This window comes from Hyla sarda, chromosome 12, assembly GCF_029499605.1.
Source record: "Hyla sarda isolate aHylSar1 chromosome 12, aHylSar1.hap1, whole genome shotgun sequence".
In the NCBI taxonomy this organism is placed as follows: domain Eukaryota; kingdom Metazoa; phylum Chordata; class Amphibia; order Anura; family Hylidae; genus Hyla; species Hyla sarda.
Genome location: NC_079200.1, coordinates 50,254,516 through 50,276,538, shown reverse-complemented (window position 1 = coordinate 50,276,538; position 22,023 = coordinate 50,254,516). Strand labels below are relative to the sequence as shown.

At 42.7% G+C, this 22,023-nt stretch overlaps 1 protein-coding gene across 1 annotated transcript in view; it reads right to left on the bottom strand.

Annotated features, from left to right (window-relative positions):
* LOC130296692 (thyrotropin-releasing hormone receptor-like) overlaps positions 1-11,603 on the bottom strand; it is a 90,243-nt gene extending 78,640 nt beyond the window's left edge. Inside the window, exons 1-3 of the mRNA XM_056548515.1 lie at positions 11,493-11,603; positions 687-814; positions 404-584 (exon numbers count right to left, since the gene is read on the bottom strand). The gene's annotated coding sequence lies outside the window, so the exon portion shown is untranslated. The remainder of the gene's footprint in view (positions 1-403; positions 585-686; positions 815-11,492) is intronic.
* Between the last annotated feature and the right edge of the window lie 10,420 nt (positions 11,604-22,023).

Sequence of the window (22,023 nt, the reverse complement as noted above, 5' to 3'; positions counted from 1 at the left end):
ATATCTATATCCATATATATATATATATATATATATATATATATATATATATATATATATCTAAGGTATCTATCTATTTATCTATCTTTCTAATAAATTGTATCTAACTAGCCAATCTTCCTTTCTTATGTCTGAAGAATGCAATAATAAATAAGAAGTAAGCACTGTAAAAGCAACAGTCAAAGCCAATGTGATATAGCAGAGCTTGTTTGGTCAAAAGCAGCAAAAATGATTTTACAATTTGGCACAACTTGTAACAATATCACATTTTTGCAGACTGCATGTAAACCTCCTACATTTCCTTAAATAGAGAGTTATCACAAATAGGAACGCTTACATGACCAAGTCAACTCTGCTACATCCCTAGAGTGTTACTTTGAAGAATATAGTAAGAAGTCTTTACCATTTCCTTCTGGTGTCCGTCCTGTATGCTTGGAGAGCGCTGTGCACTGGAGAGGAGAGGTCTGTAGAAGTGATGCTCAGTTTATGTGTTGTCTCCAGATGCTGCTCCTGCTCTATAGTGACAGTTTCAGCACCACAGACAGCGACCAAGCCTCAGCCTTCTCTATTCTCAAGCCCTTCCTCTGAATGGAGGGACAAATGACATGCAAAGTAATGTGCAGCACACAACATACACAGCCCCCTCTACACCACAAACACACACACAGTTGGATCACATAACCCACCAGTAACTGTTCAGAGCTCAGTGGCGTATAAGCACATACTTGTCACCCTTTACCTGCCAAAGAGTCCATTGTGTTTTCGCTTGTATCATGTTATTTCCTCTCAGCTAAGGCAGTAAGCAATACAAGTGCTGTGGAATATAATGGAACTATATAAATAAAGATGATTATATAACACTGGATATAAAATATTGTGGGCTGACTATAAAACAAATTTAGGTTTGCTGTTTCATTCAGATGTTCATTAGCAAACTTCAGAGGAGCCTGTACATGGGCTTTCTTGAGCAGAAGGACCTTGCAGGAGCTGCAGGGTTTCAGTCCTTCAATGCATAGTGTGTTCCCAATTGTTTACTTGGTGACTGTGGTCCCAGCTGCCTTGATATCATTGACAAGATCTTCCAATGCCAAGTTGCTTGGCTATGGTCTTGTAGCCTATTCCAGCCTTGTGTAGTTTTACAATCTTGTCCCTGATATCCTTGGACAACATTTTGGTCTTGGCCATGGTGAAGAGTTTGACATCCGATTGTCAGATAGGGGAAAAGTTAAAGATCGCAGGGGGGGGGGGGTCCGACCACTGGGACCCCCCGTGATCTCCTGTACGGGGGCCCCCGCAGTCTGCTGGAAGGTGGCATGCTGACCCCACACGGAGCAGCAGCCGAGATATCCCATAGAGATATCTGGAGGGAGCGTGTCGGCGGCTTCCTGCGGGGTTGGAACAACCACTTATGACAGATTTCCGGGACCCCGTTCAGGAGATCGTGGGGGGTCCCATCGGTCGAGACCCCCCCCCCCCCCCTGCGATCTATAACTTATTCCCTATCCTTTGGATAGGGGATAAGTTATTTTTCACTGCACTACTCCTTTAAGAGAGTGCTCCAAATCCCACCTTGTTATCTGTTTAAAAGACACCTGGGAGACAGAAATCTTGCTGAATAGTAGGGGATTAAAAATTTTTAACTGAGTAAAAGGCAAATCAATTCATAACTTCTTTGAAATGTGTTTTACTTTTACACTTTTGTCTCTCACTGTTCAAAGAAACTGACCATCAATTATATATCAGACAGGAGGCTCATATCTTGCATTAAACCTTTCTTTTTAATGCCCATAGCAGAAAAATTACAGAGAATTTATTTCATTAACATTAGAAAAAATTTCATTAAAACTACAACTCCCAGCAGCCCTTGGAATCCCCTCCCCTGGGACGGAGACCCTATATAAGGGGCTGGCTGGACCTCCTCTTCCTCTTTCTTTCTGCTCATGGCAGATAAGTATTGTCTTCTATATTTCTTATTCATGTTTTTTACATATTGTGTGAATTTTATTCTTAGGGTGGCAGTTTTTACAACTGTTCACCCGTCTCTTTGAGAGAACTTCTTGTCATATCTTTTCTTATTATTTCAATTTTATTTCTATTATTATTTCTATTTTTTCTTACCATTTCTTACTATTCATTATTTTCTTGCTCTTACATCTATCCTCCGTTATCCGTTTCAAACGGGTTCGGATTTCCTCCCTTTTCCCTATCTCGAGCTGTATTTACCACAGAAGCGCCTTCTTCTATCTTCTTCCCGCGCGCGCCGCGCTTCGTGGGCTTGCTGACGTCGGAGGGGCGCGGCCTAGTGACGCGCTCCCTGCGACACGCTTTTGAGAACCAGCGCGTCCTATCACAGCGCTCTCGGCCGTAGTCTCGCGATACTACGGCTGAGGGTTCTGCTTGCTGTTCCCTCCTCCTCTCACCATCGCCAGTGTTGCAGCGAGCGGTGAGAGGAGCAACAGCTTGGTCTAGTGTGGTCTCCATAGCGGTATTCTGTTTGTCCTTAATTAGGGTGTGAATCCTGTACTTTCAGCCCTTAGTACAGTGGTCATTTTCTGGACATTTTCCATAGACTAGCTTACTTGTCTTATCAGATTATATTATGGCTAATGATAATAACGCCATGCCATTGTCTGGCCTCACTGGTCTGACTAGTGAGGCTGTGGAACTGGGTGCCTCCCACCTCATGTCCACAGTCCAGATCCAGGACATGATTAACAAGTCCATACAAGCGGCTTTAGCTGCTAATGCACGCACTGATATACTCCTACCATCCACTTCTGCAGACACCCCCGCTAGGGGTAAGGTCTCACAAACGTAAGCACTTGAATGTGCAATCCGACTCCCCGGCAGGGGAAGTTTATAATGTGCCCCAGGCAGGACCTGACCCGGCCTGCCGCACCCCGCACCTCCCTGACCTCTCTCGACCCTTGGGCCCCAAGGAGAACAAAAAAGGGCAGAAGTCCGCCAGGCGGGCTAAGCCGGACTCATTTGAGACATCTGACGAGTCTTCCGGCGAGTCTGACAATGCCGAGGTCACAGACTCCGATTTTGATGATGATGAGGATGCGGGGTTCACGGCGGACCAGCATGTCGCCAGCACTGAGGTGCCAAATGAAGCCATATTAGACTCTCAGGGCCAACCATTGTTCAACCCTGATGAAATTACACACCCACGCTCAGGTGATTGGGCGCCATTACCTCATGTAGCGCAATACATTGAGTATTGGACTAGACGGTCTTTGGACCGAGTGAATCGCAATAAATTGCGTGCTGAATGTCCCAGGCCATATAGAGCCAAGAAAGTTGCGGTCACCCCAGAAATAGACCCGGTGCTCCTCAAATATTTAACACGCTCTGGTAAATATTCTAAGAAAGGAATTGAGCGGTCGTTTAAGGCGATCCAAGACCGCATCTTAGATGTCCTGGGTCTGCTCACAAAGATTTTAAATCTGTCGGAGCAGGCGGCCTCATCGGCCCAACCGGTTGACCTATCGCAACTCAGGGGATGGGCCCAACGTGCTGTTTGTATGCTGGGCAACGCGAACACGACCTGTTCAGTGGAGCGCCGTCGCTCAATCCTCATGAAGCTGGAACCCCAGCTGAGCCATTTAGCGGAGAATGAACCAGGCCCTTCCGCTGAAGGTCACCTTTTTGGGGAAGACCTTATTAAAAACATCAATAAATTTGTGAGCCTTTTCTCCAGCCTGGATTAGGCGCAAACCTCATTGAAAAAGACCGGTCAACCGACCAAGGTTTTTGGCAAGGCCGGTAGAGGCAGAGGGCGATCTGCCGGCCGCACTAACCAATATAGGCCCTATACAAGACCACCAAACCAGCAGTTCACTCCTGCTCAGCAACAATATGCCCTACCCGTGGCTCAACCGGCGCCATTTTTCCCTCCTCGAGGACGACCCTGGAAGGGACGCGGAGGTCGCGGATTCCCTAGATCTCGGCCACCGACCGGTGAGTACATTCCCACTTTTGATTCCACACATATTAGTGGGGGGCAGACTGACGTATTTTTCCCACGTCTGGTCCACGATTACGGCAGACGTGTGGATCCCCAATACGGTAACCGGATACCGGATAGAGTTCCAATGTCTTCCTGATCTGAATGTTGTACCTCAACCCATTCGGTTCTCTACTCAAAACATGGAGCTCATAGACAACGAGCTCCAAGAGCTTTTGTCCAAAGGAGCGGTGCTGGAGGTAGACCCCTTATCACCCGAATTTGTCAGCAACATCTTCTTAGTGAAGAAGAAAGATGGCGGCTATCGCCCAGTGATCAACCTGAGGGACCTCAACCAACATGTGGTTTACCGCCATTTCAAAATGGAGGGAATCCATCTATTACGCGATCTTCTCTGGCCAGGGGACTGGCTAGTGAAAATCGTCCTGAAGGACGCGTATCTGACCGTTCCCATACACCATACCTCCCAACCTTTCCTAAGGTTTCTGTGGAGGGACCTAATGTGGCAGTTCACCTGCCTTCCGTTTGGATTGTCCTCTGCCCCTTGGTGTTTCACCAAACTGCTCAAACCAGTGATGGCTGTTCTTCGGAGCAGAGGCGTTCGCCTTATCATCTATCTGGACGACCTACTCATTATGGCACGTTCCAGAACGCAGGCCTGGCTACACAGCCAGTGGGCAATTTCGTTGATAGAGGAACTTGGTTTCCTCATCAATCACAAAAAATCGGTGCTGATACCCTCGCAAGAGATAGAATTCCTGGGTTTCCTAGTGGATACCAAGAGAGCCATCCTGCTGTTACCAAAATCGAAATTAGCCCTGATCCGCAAAGAAATCAGGGCAACGTTACGCAAGGGTCAGGTATCCTTGCGTATGATTGCTCGCATAGTCGGCCTGTTGTCGGCCTCTATTCAAGCTATTTTTCCGGCTCCACTCCACTATCGAGCCCTGCAAAGACTCAAGACCCTCCATCTTCGCCAGGGTCTCAGATATGCGGACGAGGTTCCCCTCTGTCCGGAGTCTGTAAAGGAACTGTTGTGGTGGCTTCGCCACGCCGTCGAATGGAACGGCGGAACAATTTTCAACTCCTGCCCGGACGTTATTCTAGAATCCGATGCGAGTCGCCAAGGTTGGGGTGCTCGTTGCGGGCAAGACACTACCGGAGGGAGATGGTCCGTAGAGGAATCTCTCCTCCATATCAATGCTTTAGAACTCCTGGCGGCATTCTTTGCTATCAGGAGTTTTCTCTCTCACACTTCCAACAAGTGTGTGCTTTTGCGTATGGACAACGTGGCAGCAGTTCAGTATGTCAACCGCCTTGGGGGCACGAGGTCCAAAGTGCTGGCGGACATCGCGTCCGAATTTTGGCACTTTTGTCTGTCCCGGAATATCTTTCCAGTGGCGGAATATCTCCCCGGGATATCCAATACTGTGGCGGATTGGAATTTGCGCTACCTGACAGATTCCAGCGACTGGTCGCTGGACCGTCCGATTTTTCTGGCATTACGAGACCTTTGGGGTCCATTACATACGGACCTTTTTGCCTCTCGTCTCAACCGGCAATTACCCCGTTTTTACAGCTGGAGGCCGGATCCGGAAGCGTCAGCAGTGGACGCGTTCAGTCAGATTTGGTCACGGGGGACGCATTATGCGTTTCCTCCGTTCAATTTGATTATCAGAACCCTTCTCCAAGTAGCGAGTCAGAGGGCAACGGTCGTGCTGATCACCCCTTGGTGGCCGACGCAACCGTGGTTTCCCCTACTGCTAGGGATGGCGATCGATTATCCGCGATTGATTCCCCACTCACCTCAACTTCTCTCGAACCCGATCAAGGGTTGTCACCCTCTCATGTTGGACGGCAATCTTCCACTCCTAGCGTGGTTGGTTTCGGGATCCCTGACGCCGGTGGCGATCTTTCACAATCGGCTAGAGACCTTCTCGCCTTGGCCTGGGCCCCAGGGACTAGATCGGCATATCGATCTACCTGGGCCCTGTGGGTTCGTTGGTGTGATCAACGGCAAATTGATGCCGTTCAAGCACCTGTTTCAGTCGTAGTGAATTATTTAGCGGACTCTTTTGAGTCTGGCAAATCTTATAGTTCGCTGAATGTCTATCGTTCTGCCATATCGGCATATCATTGTCCAGTAGACGCGTTACCTGTAGGTAAACATCCTCTGGTATGTAGGCTTTTACGGGGAGTAAAATTTAAACGTCCCCCTCGTCCTAGATACCAGTCGACTTGGGATGTCTCCCGTGTACTAGAACTTTTTTCCGCTTGGGAGGACAATGATGTCCTTTCCTTGAAACACTTATCTTTTAAACTTACAACCCTTTTATGCTTAGTATCCATAAAAAGGGTATCGGATGTAAAAGCATTGGATGTTACCAGGCGACAATTTTCGCCTGATGGGGTACGGTTTTCTGTGGTTCGCAAAACTAAGACGAGACTTCAAACAGTCTTCTATCCCTTTTTTCCTGACCAATCGCGCCTTTGTGTGGTGCGATGTCTGCAACGGTATGAGGAGCGGGCTGCACAATTGCGGTCTGTTGCTCATAATCAATTATTAGTTTCCTATCTCAAGCCTCATATTCCGGTAACCTCGGCTACCTTAGCCAGGTGGGTGAGGGCAGCCATGGATTTGGCTGGAATTGACGTTTCTCTTTTTGGTGCCCACTCTTCTAGAGGGGCGATGGCCACTAAGGTGGTCACGTCAGGGGGTTCACTCTCGGACCTTTTATTAGCTGCTGATTGGTCGACCTTTAGGCAGTTTTATTTTCGGCCGCAGGAACATGTTTCTGTGTCTGTCCTCTGAACGTGCATGTTCGCATATTTCCTGATTAAACTTGTTTAGCTTTAAACTTGCAAGATATGAGCCTCCTGTCTGATATATAAATTGGGATTTTCCTAGCTACCGTGACGGAAAATCTAAGTTATATGAAGACAGGAGGCGAGTATCTTCCCTCCCTTCCCACCCTGTTACGGTGTGTTTTCTCGTTTCAGGATATTGAAGAGCGGATCCTGCATCTACGCAGCAGAGTATGAGAAGTCCCTGAGTGACAGCTGTTCTGTTTTGTTCCAGTTGAAACACAGTTGCTGGGGGCCCAGTTGGCCCTGACGTCTAGTTCCGGAGATGGAATTCGTTTGCCATCGGAGTGTATCCGGGGTATCAAGATGCCGTGCGCTGTTCCGAAGTTCGCACGAAAGAAAGAGGAAGAGGAGGTCCAGCCAGCCCCTTATATAGCGTCCCAGGGGAGGGGATTCCAAGGGCTGCTGGGAGTTGTAGTTTTAATGAAATTTTTTCTAATGTTAATGAAATAAATTCTGTGTAATTTTTCTGCTATGGGCATTAAAAAGAAAGGTTTAATGCAAGATACTCGCCTCCTGTCTTCATATAACTTAGATTTTCCGTCACGGTAGCTAGGAAAATCCCGATTTATGGACTAAACACTGAAGTGTCAGTGGGAACACATACAAAATCAAATTCATTTCAATTGCTGTTTCCCTCCATTGTGGGAAAAATATAGATAGATAGATAGATAGATAGACAGACAGACAAGGGATCATTGCAGCACAAGTGGGCTTCACTTTAACATGTGTAGAGTTATAGGCCTGCAACTACACACCTGTTGGAATATAACCCACTGATACCCTGGTCTGCTGCTATGATCCTTTGTATAGTTTAACTGTGGATCTTTGACCAGGAATTCAACACCTGCTTACACCCTCGCATGCCTCCAGTTTGTCTTGATTTGGATGTCCTGTTCTCCTGGAAAACTTAGATAGATAGATAAATAGATAGATAGATAGATAATTGATAGATAGATAGATTGATTGATAGATAGATAGATATATAAGAGATAGATAGATAATTGATAGATAGATCGATAGGCAGACAGACAGTCAGACAGACAGATAAATAGATAGATGATAGATAGATAGATACACAAGAGCAGGTCTGGTTCTGCCTATAGGCAAAATAGGCAGCTGCCTAGAGCACCCTATTGATGGGGGTGCTGCTCTGCACGCTGCAGGAAAGTTAGTAGCCAGCTAGCATCCAAAGCTCCTGCGCACCTGAAGCACCTGCCCAGCCAGCACCACCATGTCACCCCAGTAGTAAGGTAATTACATGGGGAGGAGGTTTGTTAAAGTGTGTCACCCCAATAGTAAGGTAATTACATGGGGAGGAGGTTTGTTACAGTGTGTCACCCCAGTAGGTGGGTTGGGTCAAAGGGCGGTACCAATGGGCAGGGTTAAGGGGCAGCAAAAAAAATCCTTGCTCCAGCCCTTTATAAGAGATAGATAGGTAGATAGCAAAGAAAGGAAAGCAGCACTCCAGTGGTGCACAGGTGCCTGCTGCTGTTAATCCTGTTCAGGGATCCTTCTTAATATCAATGGAAAAAGCAGTGGCACTCCAGGTTGTGAAGAAAAGTGGTCTTTATTCACTTGAAACGGTGCTACGATTCGGCAACCTCACGTTGCCATTGTCAAACAAAGAATAACGGTAGTAGTGCAATTTTATGGCCACGCAGGACCAATTAGAGTGTTTATATCATTAAGAGATAGTAGGTCGGCTGCATAAACAAATAGAGAGGGCCGCCTGGGCAGGTACAGTGGTAATAATGGGAGATTTTAACTATCCAGATATAGATTGGGGCCTGGGGTTGGCTAAAACTACAAAGGGGCGACAATTCCTAAATTTATTGCAGGATAATTTTATGGGCCAGTTTGTGGAGGACCCAACAAGAAGTGATGCCTTGTTGGATCTGATCATTTCCAACAACGCAGAGCTGGTTGGTAATGTAACTGTGCGGGAAAACCTTGGTAATAGCGACCACAATATAGTTACTTTTGACTTAAAATGTAGAAAACAAAGACAGACGGGGAAGGCAAAAACATATAACTTTAAAAAGGCAAATTTCCCTGGGCTGAGGGCTGCACTACGGGACATAGACTGGGGGGAGGTGTTCTCAAATACCGATACAGAAGGTAAATGGGACATCTTTAAATCAACTCTAAATAACTATACAGCTAAATATATACCAAAGGGGAACAAATATAAACGATTAAAACTAAATCCTACATGGCTGACAAATGAAGTTAAAAGAGCAATAAACAACAAAAAAATAGCCTTCAAAAAATTCAAATCTGATGGGTCAGCTATAACATTTAAACAGTACAAGGAGCTTAATAAAATCTGTAAAAATGTAATAAAAACAGCAAAAATTCAAAACGAGAGACAGATGGCCAAAGAAAGCAAAACTAATCCTAAATATTTTTTTAGATATATAAATACAAAAAAAAACAAGGACAGAGCATGTAGGACCCCTTAATAATGATAATGGGGTGGTTGTCACAGGCGATCAAGAGAAGGTGGAGCTACTGAATGGGTTCTTTAGTTCTGTATACACTATGGAAGAAGGAGCTGACATTGGCCAGGTCAGTGCTGGTAACACATCATGTAATGTACTGAACTGGCTTAACCCCTTCAGGACCGGTTTTTTTTTTGTTTTTGCATTTTCGTTTTTTGCTCCTTGCCTTTGAAAAATCATAACTCTTTAAATTTTGCACCTAAAATTCCATATGATGGCTTATTTTTTGCGCCACCAATTCTACTTTGTAATGACATCAGTCATTGTGCCCAAAAATCTACAGTGAAACAGAAAAAAAATCATTGTGAGACAAAACTGAAAAAAAAAACGCTGTTTTGTAAATTTTGGGGGCTTCCGTTTCTACGTAGTACATTTTTCGGTAAAAATGACACCTGATATTTATTCTGTAGGTCCATACGGTTAAAATGATACCCTACTTATATAGGTTTGATTTTGTCGTACTTCTGGAAAAAATCATAACTTCATGCAGGAAAATTAATTCATTTCTGACCCCTATAACTTTTTTATTTTTCAGTGTATGGGGCAGTATGAGGGCTCATTTTTTGCGCCGTGATCTGAAGTTTTTAACGGTACCCTTTTTGCATTGATAGGACTTATGGATATTGATTTTTTCATGATATAAAAAGTGACCAAAAATGCACTATTTTGGACTTTGGAATTTTTTTGCGCGCACGCCATTGACCGTGCGGTTTAATTAATGATATATTTTTATAATTCGGACATTTCTGCACGTGGCTATACCATATATGTTTATTTTTGTTTACACTGTGGTTTTTTTTTATGGGAAAAGGGGGGTGATTCAAACTTTTAATAGGGAAGGGGTTAAATGATATTTATTCACTTTTTTTTTCACTTTTTTTTTGCAGTGTTATAGCTCCCATAGGGACCTATAACACTGCACACACTGATCTTCTATGCTGATCACTGGTTTCTCATAGGAAACCAGTGATCAATGATTCTGCCGCTTGACTGCTCATGGCTGGATCTCAGGCACTGAGCAGTCATTCGGCGATTGGACAGCGAGGAAACAGGTAGGGACCCTCCTGCTGTCCTGTAAGCTGTTCGGGATGCCACGATTTCGCCGTGGCTATCCCGAACAACCCACTGAGCTAACCGGCATGGTGTCAGTTTCACTTCAGACGCGGCGTTCAACTTTGAACGCCGCGTCTAAAGGGTTAATAGCGCGCAGCACAGCGTCACTGGTAGAGAAGGATCTGGGTGTACTTGTAGATCACAGACTTCAGAATACCATGCAATGTCAGGCTGCTGCTTCCAAGGCCGGCAGGAAATTGTCATGTATAAAAAGAGGCATGGACTCGAGGGACAGGGACATAATACTCCCCCTTTATATAGCCTTGGTACGGCCTCACCTGGAATATGCTGTTCAGTTTTGGGCACCATTCCATAAAAGGGACACTGTGGAGCTGGAAAGGGTGCAGATACGCGCGACTAAACTAATATGGGGCATGGAACATCTTAGTTATGAGGAGCGATTAAAGGAGTTACAATTGTTTAGTCTTGAGAAGAGACATTTAAGGGGCATATGATAAATGTATATAAGTATATTAATGGCCCATACAAAAAATATGGAGAAAAACTGTTCCAGGTTGACACCCCCCCCCCCCCCCAAAGGACGAGGGGGCACTCCCTCCGTCTGGAGAAGAAAAGGTTTAGTCTCAAGGGGAGACACACCTTCTTTACCATAAGAACTGTGAACTTATGGAACAGTCTACCTCAGGAACTAGTCACAGCAGGAAAAATTAACAGCTTTAAAACAGGGTTAGATACGTTCCTGGAACAAAATAACATTAATGCTTATGAAGAAATATAAAATCCCATCCCTTCCCCAATATCGTGCCACACCCCTACCCTTCAATTCCCTGGTTGAACTTGATGGACGTATGTCTTTTTTCAACCGTACTAACTATGTAAGTGTACAAAAGTGCATATTATACATAAAAATAGGGGTTAAAGGGAACCAAAATATATATCTCATACATTAATACAAGCCTCCGGGTTCCGATGCTCAAAGCAGTGCATAGATTCCTACTTTACAGTGCAATACTACATTACAGTGCAGGTGTACATCATAATTGTATAACAAAGTGGGTGGGGGGAGCATTCATACTCACCAGGCAGTCGGCATAAGTCCGTAGAACATGAGAAGACGCCGTCCGGTACTTCCGGAATCCCAGATGCGGGACAGGATGTGGCGTCATCACACAGATCACATGGCATATCATAAGGTCCGTAACTAGGTAACATGACGCATTGTAGTTCGCGCATGTGCGGTGTTCCATAGCCGGAAAACCGTGCCATCATGAGTAAAAGAGAGTACTGGTTTTGCCCTTAACAGGTACAGCAATCTCCTAATTAAGGTAATCTGCACAATGTAATCTCGGGGTGCAGTGGGGCCACTGCACATCCCTGATGCACAACTATGTGTACTCTTGTCCCGCCACACACGTGGTAGGGCAGAGCATCCCCGGAAAAGTACCACTTATGTAGGGAATATAACCACAATAAAGTTGATTTAAGAGATAATAACCTAGTTGGATGAGCTCAAGATGAAAGCAAAGTGTATATATAATAGATGATAATACTTGGTAGCCTAATCTGCCATATTCTTGTGAGTGTGATGCCTGCTCCAAATTTCTTTCTACAAATAAAGAAAAAAGATTATTAGTACCATCTTACACAGAAACTATATTTCAACAGAAAATATCATGGGGTCATTTAGCATACATTGCATAGGTCATGAGTGATGGAAAAATCAACATTCAATCCTGCAGGTTTGAAGGAGTTGAGGGGGTATATCCACCAAAGATCCCTACGTTTAAGTTTGGCAATGCGATTGCCCCCTCTTTTTGGTATCGTAATTTGCTCTAATATTGTCTCTCTCTGAATGTCCACAATCGACAAAATGCTTAGGGACAGGTTAATCTAATCGACCTTTCCAGATAGAATACCTGTGCTGTGTGATCCTGGTCTTAGCTTCCCACGTGGTCTCTCCTACGGAGGTGACAGGGACATGGCTGTACATATATAACATAACTTATAGTGGATGTAAGGTACTGTTTAATCAGGTAACTGGTTCCCGTACCAGGATGGATAAATTAATTACCTTTTGTCATGTATGCACAGTAAACACAATGACCTACATGGGAAGGAACCTTTACTGGCAGTAGACAAATATGTTTGTGTAGATTTGGTCAGAGCAACATCTGATTTAACAATCGTGTCTCGCAAATTAATGGGATGCCTGTATGACATGATAGGTGGATTAGGAAATTCAGGAATATGTTGCATCCCATTACGTAAGACATGCCAATACTTCTGTATATTTGTAGAGACTTTGCTAGAAATCCAAGAAAAGCTAGAAACAAATGCCAACCTGTCTTTTGATCTATTCGGAGATTTGGTTTGTAGCAAAGTCTTCCTATTCATGGACATAACTTTACTTCTACTTTTCACAACCAATTGTCTTGGATACCCCCTCTCTTGGAAATTACGTGTCACAGTTTCAAGGGCAGCCTCAACTTTCGTTTTGGTGCTAATTATTCTTCTGGCTCTGATTATTTGACAAACTGGCAAGGAGCAAATCATGCTCCATGGGTGGCATATATCATATCGAAGTGTGGAATTACAGTCTGTTGGTTTCAAGAAGATGTCTGTCTCTAAATGTTCCCCATTAATGGATACCATCATATCCAAGAATTGGGTGATGGTGTAGGAAAAAGTGGACGTAAAGTGAATACCTGTAGTTATGTTATTAAAAAAAGAGATAAATTCCATCAATTGGGTTTTCGATCCTGTCCACAACAGGAAAATATATTCTATGTACCTGACCCATTTCAGCACGTGGCCGAAGTGGGAAGATACATAGATGTACTCCTCTTCAAGATGGGCAATGAACAGATTGGGATAGGTTGGTGCCACGTTTGTGCCCATGACTGTGCCAATCAATTGTACATAGTACACCTCATTAAAGATAGAGTAATTTTTTTTTGTCAATACTGTCCTCAACAGTTCAATGACAAAAGAGATCTTGTACGCACTAAAATCAGATGAAATTATGGATTTTACCGCCTGTATACCTTCCTAATGTGGTATCGAAGTAGATAGGCTGGTGATATTGAGGGAAACTAGGATAGTGTTGTGTGGAACCGTGAGATCTTTAATCTTGTTAAGAAAGTCGCCCGTGTCCCTAATGTATGAACATGCGTTATATACATAGGGCCTCAAGATGTTATCTAGGAAGATAGATATGTGGCTGGTCAAGGATTCATGTCCCGAGACGATAGGGCTGCTGGGCAGATCCTGCATGGTTTTGTGGATTTTTTGTAGTAAATACAATATTGGTGTGGTTGGATTTTTAACAGTAAGGTACTCACATAAAAATTTATCAAGTGAACCCTTGTCCCTGGAGGAATGAACATTTTTTTTATTTCTTGTCCAAACTCCAATTTTGGACCACCCGGGAGTTTATGGTAAGTCATAGAGTCATTTAACTGCCAGGCAGCTTCCTTCAGGTACTGCGAACGATCCATGACCACAACCGAACCCCCCTTGTCGGCAGGTTTTACCTCCAGGTTGTGGTCATGGATCAGTTTTTTAAAGCATGTATTTGAGCACTTGTCATGTTCAGGTGATACAGAGAAGTAGATTTTAAATACTCTACATCCTTTTTGACCAAAGCATAGAAAGAATCAATAAATGGTACTGTCATAACAGGTAAAAAACACTAGGCACTCTAATGTTGGTATCACTAAGAGAAAAAACATCTTCATTAATAGGTTTGCTACTCACAGTGTGTTCATTAGGTTTGTCAGAGAACCAAGCTTTTAGCCTGAGTTTCCTCACAAATTATTGTAAGTCAAGCTCCAGTTGGAACCAATCCAGGATAGAGCTTGGACAGAAAATGAGCCCTTTAGCCAATAATTTAATTTGCTCTTCAGATAATGTAGTGGATGAGATATTTACCACATGTTTTTCAACGTTGCCTTCTTGTTGAGTGGTGGTTTCTGCTGAGGTGGTTTGTTGGTCATTTTCTGTCCTGTGGTGCAAACTGGATCGTTGCCACCGACAACCTCCTCTATGGGTGGATTTATGGCTGGTGACTCCAGTCCTAAAAAATGACACTTATCAGTTGAATTAGTATCAGAGTCCAGGTTGCGTTTAGTATCGCTAGAGACTTTGGATTATTACATTTTTTGGGAGAAAAGGATTGTGTACCTCATCTGTATACCTTGCCGTTTATGTAGTCATTAGTGTCCTTCGCCCACTTATGCCTTTTCGCATCCTCCTGCTCCTGTCGAGTTTTTATCAAAAAAAGCATTTTGTTTAGAAAAAAAAGGTATCACAGTGGTTTTCTAATTCAGTTACTTTATTCTTAGTGACTGTAATGTCCCGTTGTAAAAATTCGATCTGGAGTAAAATCAAATCCAAGGAGTACTTGTTGGAAATCTGTTCATATTTAACCCAATATTCCATATCATGAAAAAAGGAATTATCATATGGGTGATAGATAAATAGACCTAGATAGATAGATAGATAGATAGATAGATAGATAGATAGATAGATAATAAATAAATAAATTGATTACTCAGCACCTGAGCTGATTTTTTTAATTTAACTTTGCAAATATAACATTGAGTTTACAGTATGTAGTATTCCACTGCAGTCCTATGCAAAACAAAAATAAACACAGATAACACATCATAGTTACATAGTTACATAGTTAGTACGGTCGAAAAAAGACATATGTCCATCAAGTTCAACCAGGGAATTAAGGGGTAGGGGTGTGGCGCGATATTGGGGAAGGGATGAGATTTTATATTTCTTCATAAGCATTAATCTTATTTTGTTCCAGGAATTTATCTAATCCTGTTTTAAAGCTGTTAATTGTTCCTGCTGTGACCAGTTCCTGAGGTAGACCGTTCCATAAATTCACAGTCCTCACGGTAAAGAAACCACAAAGATGAGTAATAAAAAAAACGAGTTCTGTAACATCTGAAAAGCTTCACCGTGTTCACTATAAATATATATTCACTTGACGATGTCACATATAAAGTAACAAGGTGATTGACGTGTCAGCCCCCATTCCACATAATGCCCCACTACAGCCATGGATCTATATGGGCAGAACGTATGGATCTATGCTGGATTTACATCTGTATATCAGCACTATTGCTTCCCCTCTGGGAATGTCAGGGACTGGAAGCTTATGCTGTGCATGTGGTGAACAGACAACGAATCATGTCTACCCACAATTGCCTGACACGCTGACACGGTAATCGTTCCCCTCCGGTAATATGGCATCACTAATTGTTTTTACAGTCTTTTATTAATGTATGAATGTCCTAGAGGGGAGTGGGGTTTGTTTGCAGTCTGTAGACACAAAGGACCTCATGAGCGCTTCATACACTGAGATGGAGGGGATTTGATTCAAGACTATTTGCAAAAATGCCGTATAAGTCAAGTAATATGGTTGTAACAGTAAACAAATCTTTAAAGGGGGCAAATTTCTTTCAAAAACTGCTCCCGACTGTCTCCAGATTGGGTGTGGTTCTGCAGCTCAGTTTCATAGAAGCGAATGGGGCCAAGTTGTAATACCACACACAACCTGCGGACAGATGTGGAGCTGTTTTTGAAAGAAATTAGCTCAGTTTTTTTCTATTTCTGGATAACCCCTTTAATTTGTACACACCAGCCTAGAATGAAAACATCTACTGCAAAGGTTAAAAAATTCTCAATGTCCTTTCTACAGAGAAATGTTTCCCAACCAGTATGCCTTTGGCTGTCCGGGCATGCTGGGAATTGTAGTTTTGCAACAGCCGGAAGTACACTGGTTGGGAAACATTGCTATAGAGTCCAGCACAAGAGTTTGATTCATGTGCCGCGTGCCTCCCTGTAAACTATGCTTATGCTAAATCCAAACAGCTTCAGTCTGTGATTCCTATCTATCTCTATCTGTCTGTCTCTATCTATCTATATCTGTCTATCTATCTCTATCTGTCTATCTCTATCTGTCTGTCTCTATCTATCTATCTATCTATCTATCTATATCTGTCTATCTATCTATCTCTATCTGTCTATCTCTATCTGTCTGTCTCTATCTATCTATCACACAAAGAAGTAGCAGCACTCCCGAGGTGAGTAGAAGCTGGGTGCACGTCAGAGCGGAGATCCCTGGTTGTAGGCCTCCATAGGTAAACACAGGTGCAAAAAGATAACTGCGGCACTCCAAAATGGTGGTTCAAGTGGTTAGCATTTTATTCCATCCAGAAACACATGACAACGTTTCAGCTGCTACAATGCAGCCTTTCTATCTATCTATCTATCTATCTCATATCTATCTATCTATCTATCTATCTATCTATCTATCTATCTATCTCACATCTATCTATCTCATATCTATCTATCTCATATCTCTCTATCTATCTAATATCTATCTATCTCATATCTATCTATCTATCTCATATCTATCTATCTATCTATCTCATATCTATCTATCTCATATCTATCTATCTCATATCTATCTATCTAATATCTATCTATCTCATATCTATCTATCTATCTATCTAATATCTATCTATCTCATATCTATCTATCTATCTATCTCATATCTATCTATCTATCTCATATCTATCTATCTCATATCTATCTATCTATCTCATATCTATCTATCTATCTATCTCATATCTATCTATCTATCTCATATCTATCTATCTCATATCTATCTATCTATCTCATATCTATCTATCTACACCAAAATAGCAATGCTGCGGCACTCCAAAAAGTATAGTGAAAAAAGAGTTTATTGACCTGACATCAGAAGCGACGTTTCAGCTGCCCGATTGCAGCCTTTCTCAAGCTCAAGCTTGAGAAAGGCTGCAATCGGGCAGCTGAAACGTCGCTTCTGATGTCAGGTCAATAAACTATTTTTTCACTATACTTTTTGGAGTGCCGCAGCATTTCTATTTTGGTGTGGATTTTTGTACATCCCTTCACCTGGGGTGTTTTTTCTGCTGGCACCCACTGCTCTGCACAATTTGGTTGAGCTGCTCCATTGTTTCTATTTTTTTTATCTATCTATCTATCGGGCAATAGTAGGGCAGTGAAATTGCACGGTATGTGTGTTTACAACTACATGTCAGGGGCTCAAGCAAGCTTGGCTTGAAGCCATAGGCTATGTCCACACTGCAAAATGTCTTTGTGGAATTCCACATGAATATTCCACACGGACGAACCGCAGCAGATGAGTCCCATTCATTTCAATATGATTCTGCTGCTCTGTTCACACAGCAGAATTTCCACAGCAGCAACATCTGCTGTGGAAATCCTGATTTCGGTGTCCACAAAAACATCAAACCTGTTCAATGTTTTTGCAGATTCCGATTAGAAATGCATTGCCATCTAAAAGATGGCGCATTTCCGATCATTCCTAGCACCACCATGTTCTGCCAGGGATCTGCTGTCTGTGGAATGTCCGCAAGGAAATTTTCCATGCGGACATTACACCGTATGAACATAGGCTCACATCCTCCACCATGGCAAGCTCATGGCGTACAGATTTATGCAGCTTCCATTGAGTTCCAATCAATCTGTATCAATCCATATACAGTTATCTCCCTCCCGTGTGCAAGGAAAACTGCATCATATATCAAGTCAGAAAAACTGATGTCTCCCACACAGAAATGGTATAAAATTGATCAGCACTGAACTTTATATGTAATATACAGTAGCAATAACGAGCCTTAACTGTAAGATATAGCGGATTTGCTGAGACCATTTATGGGGGGGCAGGAGGACTATGAGAGGCTAAATAGAGGGGGTCGCTTCTGTAGTATTTCAGTTAGGTGTAGTTGCTACGAAATGTTTTTTCCTTAAAGGAGCCAGAAAATCTGCACTTAACATAGCCTTTTAATTTCAATAATAATTATGGCCTTTCCCCTGTGGAGGCACTGCAGGGAAATTGAATGCTTGCTGTTGGGATACCCCTTTAATTTCAGCAGGTCACTTAGCTGTGGGATATGCCAAGATCTGCTTGTTAAATTTAGACAGGGATTTTAAATTTCTCATATAACCCATGCTAAATTTGGACAGGGCCCTCAAACATCTCATACCAACCGCGGTGAATTTGGACAGGGCCTTTAAATATCTTATTTTGCCCATGCAGAATTTGGACAGGGCCTTTAAATATTTTATTTCATACATACTGAATTTGGACAGGGCCTTTAATTATCTCATACCACCCATGCAGAATTTGGACAGGGCCTTTAAATATTTTATTTCACCCATGCTGAATTTGGACAGGGCCTTTAAATATCTCATATCAACCATGGTGAATTTGGGCAGGGCCTTTAAAGGGGTACTCCGCCCCGGGCATTTTATGCCCTATCCAAAGGATAGGGGATAAGATGTTAGATCGCCGCGGTGCCGCTGCTGGGGACCCCGGGGATCGCCGCTGCGGCACCCCGCCATCATTACTGCACAGAGCGAGGTCGCTCTGTGCGTAATGACGGGCGATACAGGGGCCGCAGCAGCGTGACATCATGGCTCCGCCCCTCATGACATCACGGCCCGTCCCCTTAATGCAAGTCTATGGCAGGGGGCGTGATGACCGCCACGCCCCCTCCGATAGGCTTGTATTGACGGGGCGGGCTGTGACGTTACGAGGGGCGGAGCCGTGACGTAACAATGCTCCGGCCCCTGTATTGCCCGTCATTACGTGCAGAGCGATCTCGCTCTGCGCAGTAATGATGGCGGGGTGCTGCAGCAGCGATCCCCGGGGTCACCAGCAGCAGGACCGCGGTGATCTAACATCTTATCCCCTATCCTTTGGATAGGGGATAAGATGTCTAGGGGCGGAGTACCCCTTTAAATATCTCATATCAACCATGGTGAATTGGACAGGGCCTTCAAATATCTTATTTCACCTATGCATAATTTTGGCAGGGCCTGAAAATATCTTATTTCACCTTTGTAGAATTTGGACAGGGCCTTCAAATATCTCATATCACCCATGCAGAATGTTGTTGTCATGGGTAAATATGCATTGAAAGACATGTAGTTGTACCTTTCCAACTTTTACAGACTAGTAGGACATGGTCATAACAATGCATTCTGGGGTGAAACTGGCACTGTGTATTCATTCCAGATGTATCATCACTAGTGTTGAGAGCGAATATTCGCAATTCGAATATTTATTGCGAATTTCGCATATTCTCATATTTTCTAATATGTTGAATATAGCGCTATATATTCATAATTACGAATATTCGTAAGTTTTTTTTCACACAGAACACATCACAGTGATCATCCCTCTCTGCTTACAGCTTATGGTCTAAAGAAGGCTCCTATACTATTTACTGTATTGGACTGGAGAGCGAATATTCACGAACATCGTCACTAAAACTAGATAGGTAGATAGATAGTGACGATATTCGCAAATATGACATGACAGTATTCAAAATGGAAAATGAATAGACCAAGAATTAGGAGATAGATAGATAACATAGATAGATAGGTAGATAGTTATCCGCATAGGCGCATGCGCATTTACGCAAGCTAAAATAACCGCAAATATGTCATATATGCAAATTTCGCAAATATAGGACGAATATTCGTCCATATATTCGTGAAATATCGCGAATTCGAATATGGCCCCTGCCGCTCATCACTAATCATCACTCAGCTTCCTCAAATTTGGTCTGTTGCAGTTTCAAGCAGTTTTCATTTCCAATGTTTTTTTCTGTTGGCACTGGCCTTATAATGATTCTTTGCTCGTTTACAAAGCCGTGGGCACTTCTCTAACAAACAGTCATAAGACAAAAAATATTGAAATCATTTGGAATAGTGAACAAACCCTCTGGGGATTGTGATGATGGTTTAAATGTTGTTTATGTCTCCAGCATACATAATTTCTTCCATTTAGTTTTGTCATCTTCTTGAAAACTTTAATGAGCCGTTAGGAGTAAAAAATAAGTCTTTAAGGTCAGATTGGTCAGCAAGGGAACCAAAGCATCACCCATGGGCCCAAGTTCTTTACCAATGTTCTTTCACAAGACAATTCCATTTGGAGATGGATATTTGCCACTGTGGTCTATTATCTTTGTTAGAGCTTAGTGATGATCTATCCCGTGAATACAATGATATCATGTGATTATTAGTGAAGGTATCCATGCTTTGCATAAATGGAGCATGTGGTCCTCAGAAGCATATTATCTAGGGGGTGCCAGAAATCCCAATAAACACCAGTAGTCTTATAAGGTCAACCTTCTCCATAGGCTCAGATGAGTCTCTGAGAAACTCACAGAGCTTTGAAAGTTCTAACCATATAGGTATTACATGGCCAAACGTTCATTTAAAAGGTCAGCATGAAATACTGCATTTCCCCTTCTGTGGGATCTGGAAGAACCCAGCATTATCCCTTTAGATGCTGTGATCAAAGTTGATCATGGCATCAAAATGTGGGAGTTAACGGTATCAGGAGCTCAGCTGAGCTGATCAGGACATCCACAATGAAATCACAGGTCCTGATCAGCTGAGTGGACGGTGGGAGGGCCCTTACCTGCCTCCTCACTGTCCAATTGGTGCTCTGATGTCCCAGCCATGGCAGGCTAGAGCAGCAGAGCACCGATAACACTGATCAATGCTGAGCCAAAGCCCAGCAATGGGGACTAAAAAAAAAGAAAGGAAAAAGTGTAAGAAAAAAAAGAGTTAATAAAAGTGAATGAACCCCTTCCCTAATAAAAGTTCTAACCCCTCCTTTTTATTTTTTAAATAAAATAATGTAATAAAAAATAAATATAATCATATGTCATACCTTCACGTGTGTAAATGTCCGAACTATTAAGATATAACGTTAGTTAAACTCCATGGTCTAAGGAGTACACATAACAAAATACCAAAGTCCAAAATTGTGCATTTTTGGTCACTTCATATACAATGAAAAATGTAATAAAAAACGACCAAAGAGTCCCATCCAAACAAAAATGGTACCGATAAAAACTAGAGACGACAGTGCAAAAATTGAGCTCTCATATAGCCCTGTATGCGGAAAAATAAAAAAGGTATAGGGTTCAGAATAGGACAATTTTAAACATACAAATTTTGGTGCATGTACTTATATTTTTTTAAAGTAATAAAATAAAATAAGGCCTACATATATTGGGTATCGTTTTAATCATATGTACCTACAGAACAAAGATAAGGTGTCATTTTTACAGAAAAGTGCTCTGTATGTCTGTAGTTTTAAAATTAAAAGTGTTGAAGTGAAGTGAGAAGGGGAAGGTGAAATAAACTAAAGAGAAAAAACAAAAATTGGCCTGGTCCCTAAGGCCAAAATGGGCTTGGTCCGGGGTTAACAGTATGGAAATTCCCCCTGTAACTAATTTAGGAAAAAACTATATAATCATGTGAAGTGTTCACCACTAAACCATCCTTGATCATGAACTGCCCTGTTGCACGCCTATCTTTTGATGACAACATGTTTCTGGTGGCCCATGTAGGTTTCTTATGCTCTTTTACCCTAGTAAGGCAATAGTTAGCTTGTTCCTTATAGCTTCACAGGTTCTTCCATCAGTCTTTGCTTTAGCATCATCACAGTGTATTCTATATTCTGGTTTTGTCTACATTCTTTTGAGTCACCTTGTTCCA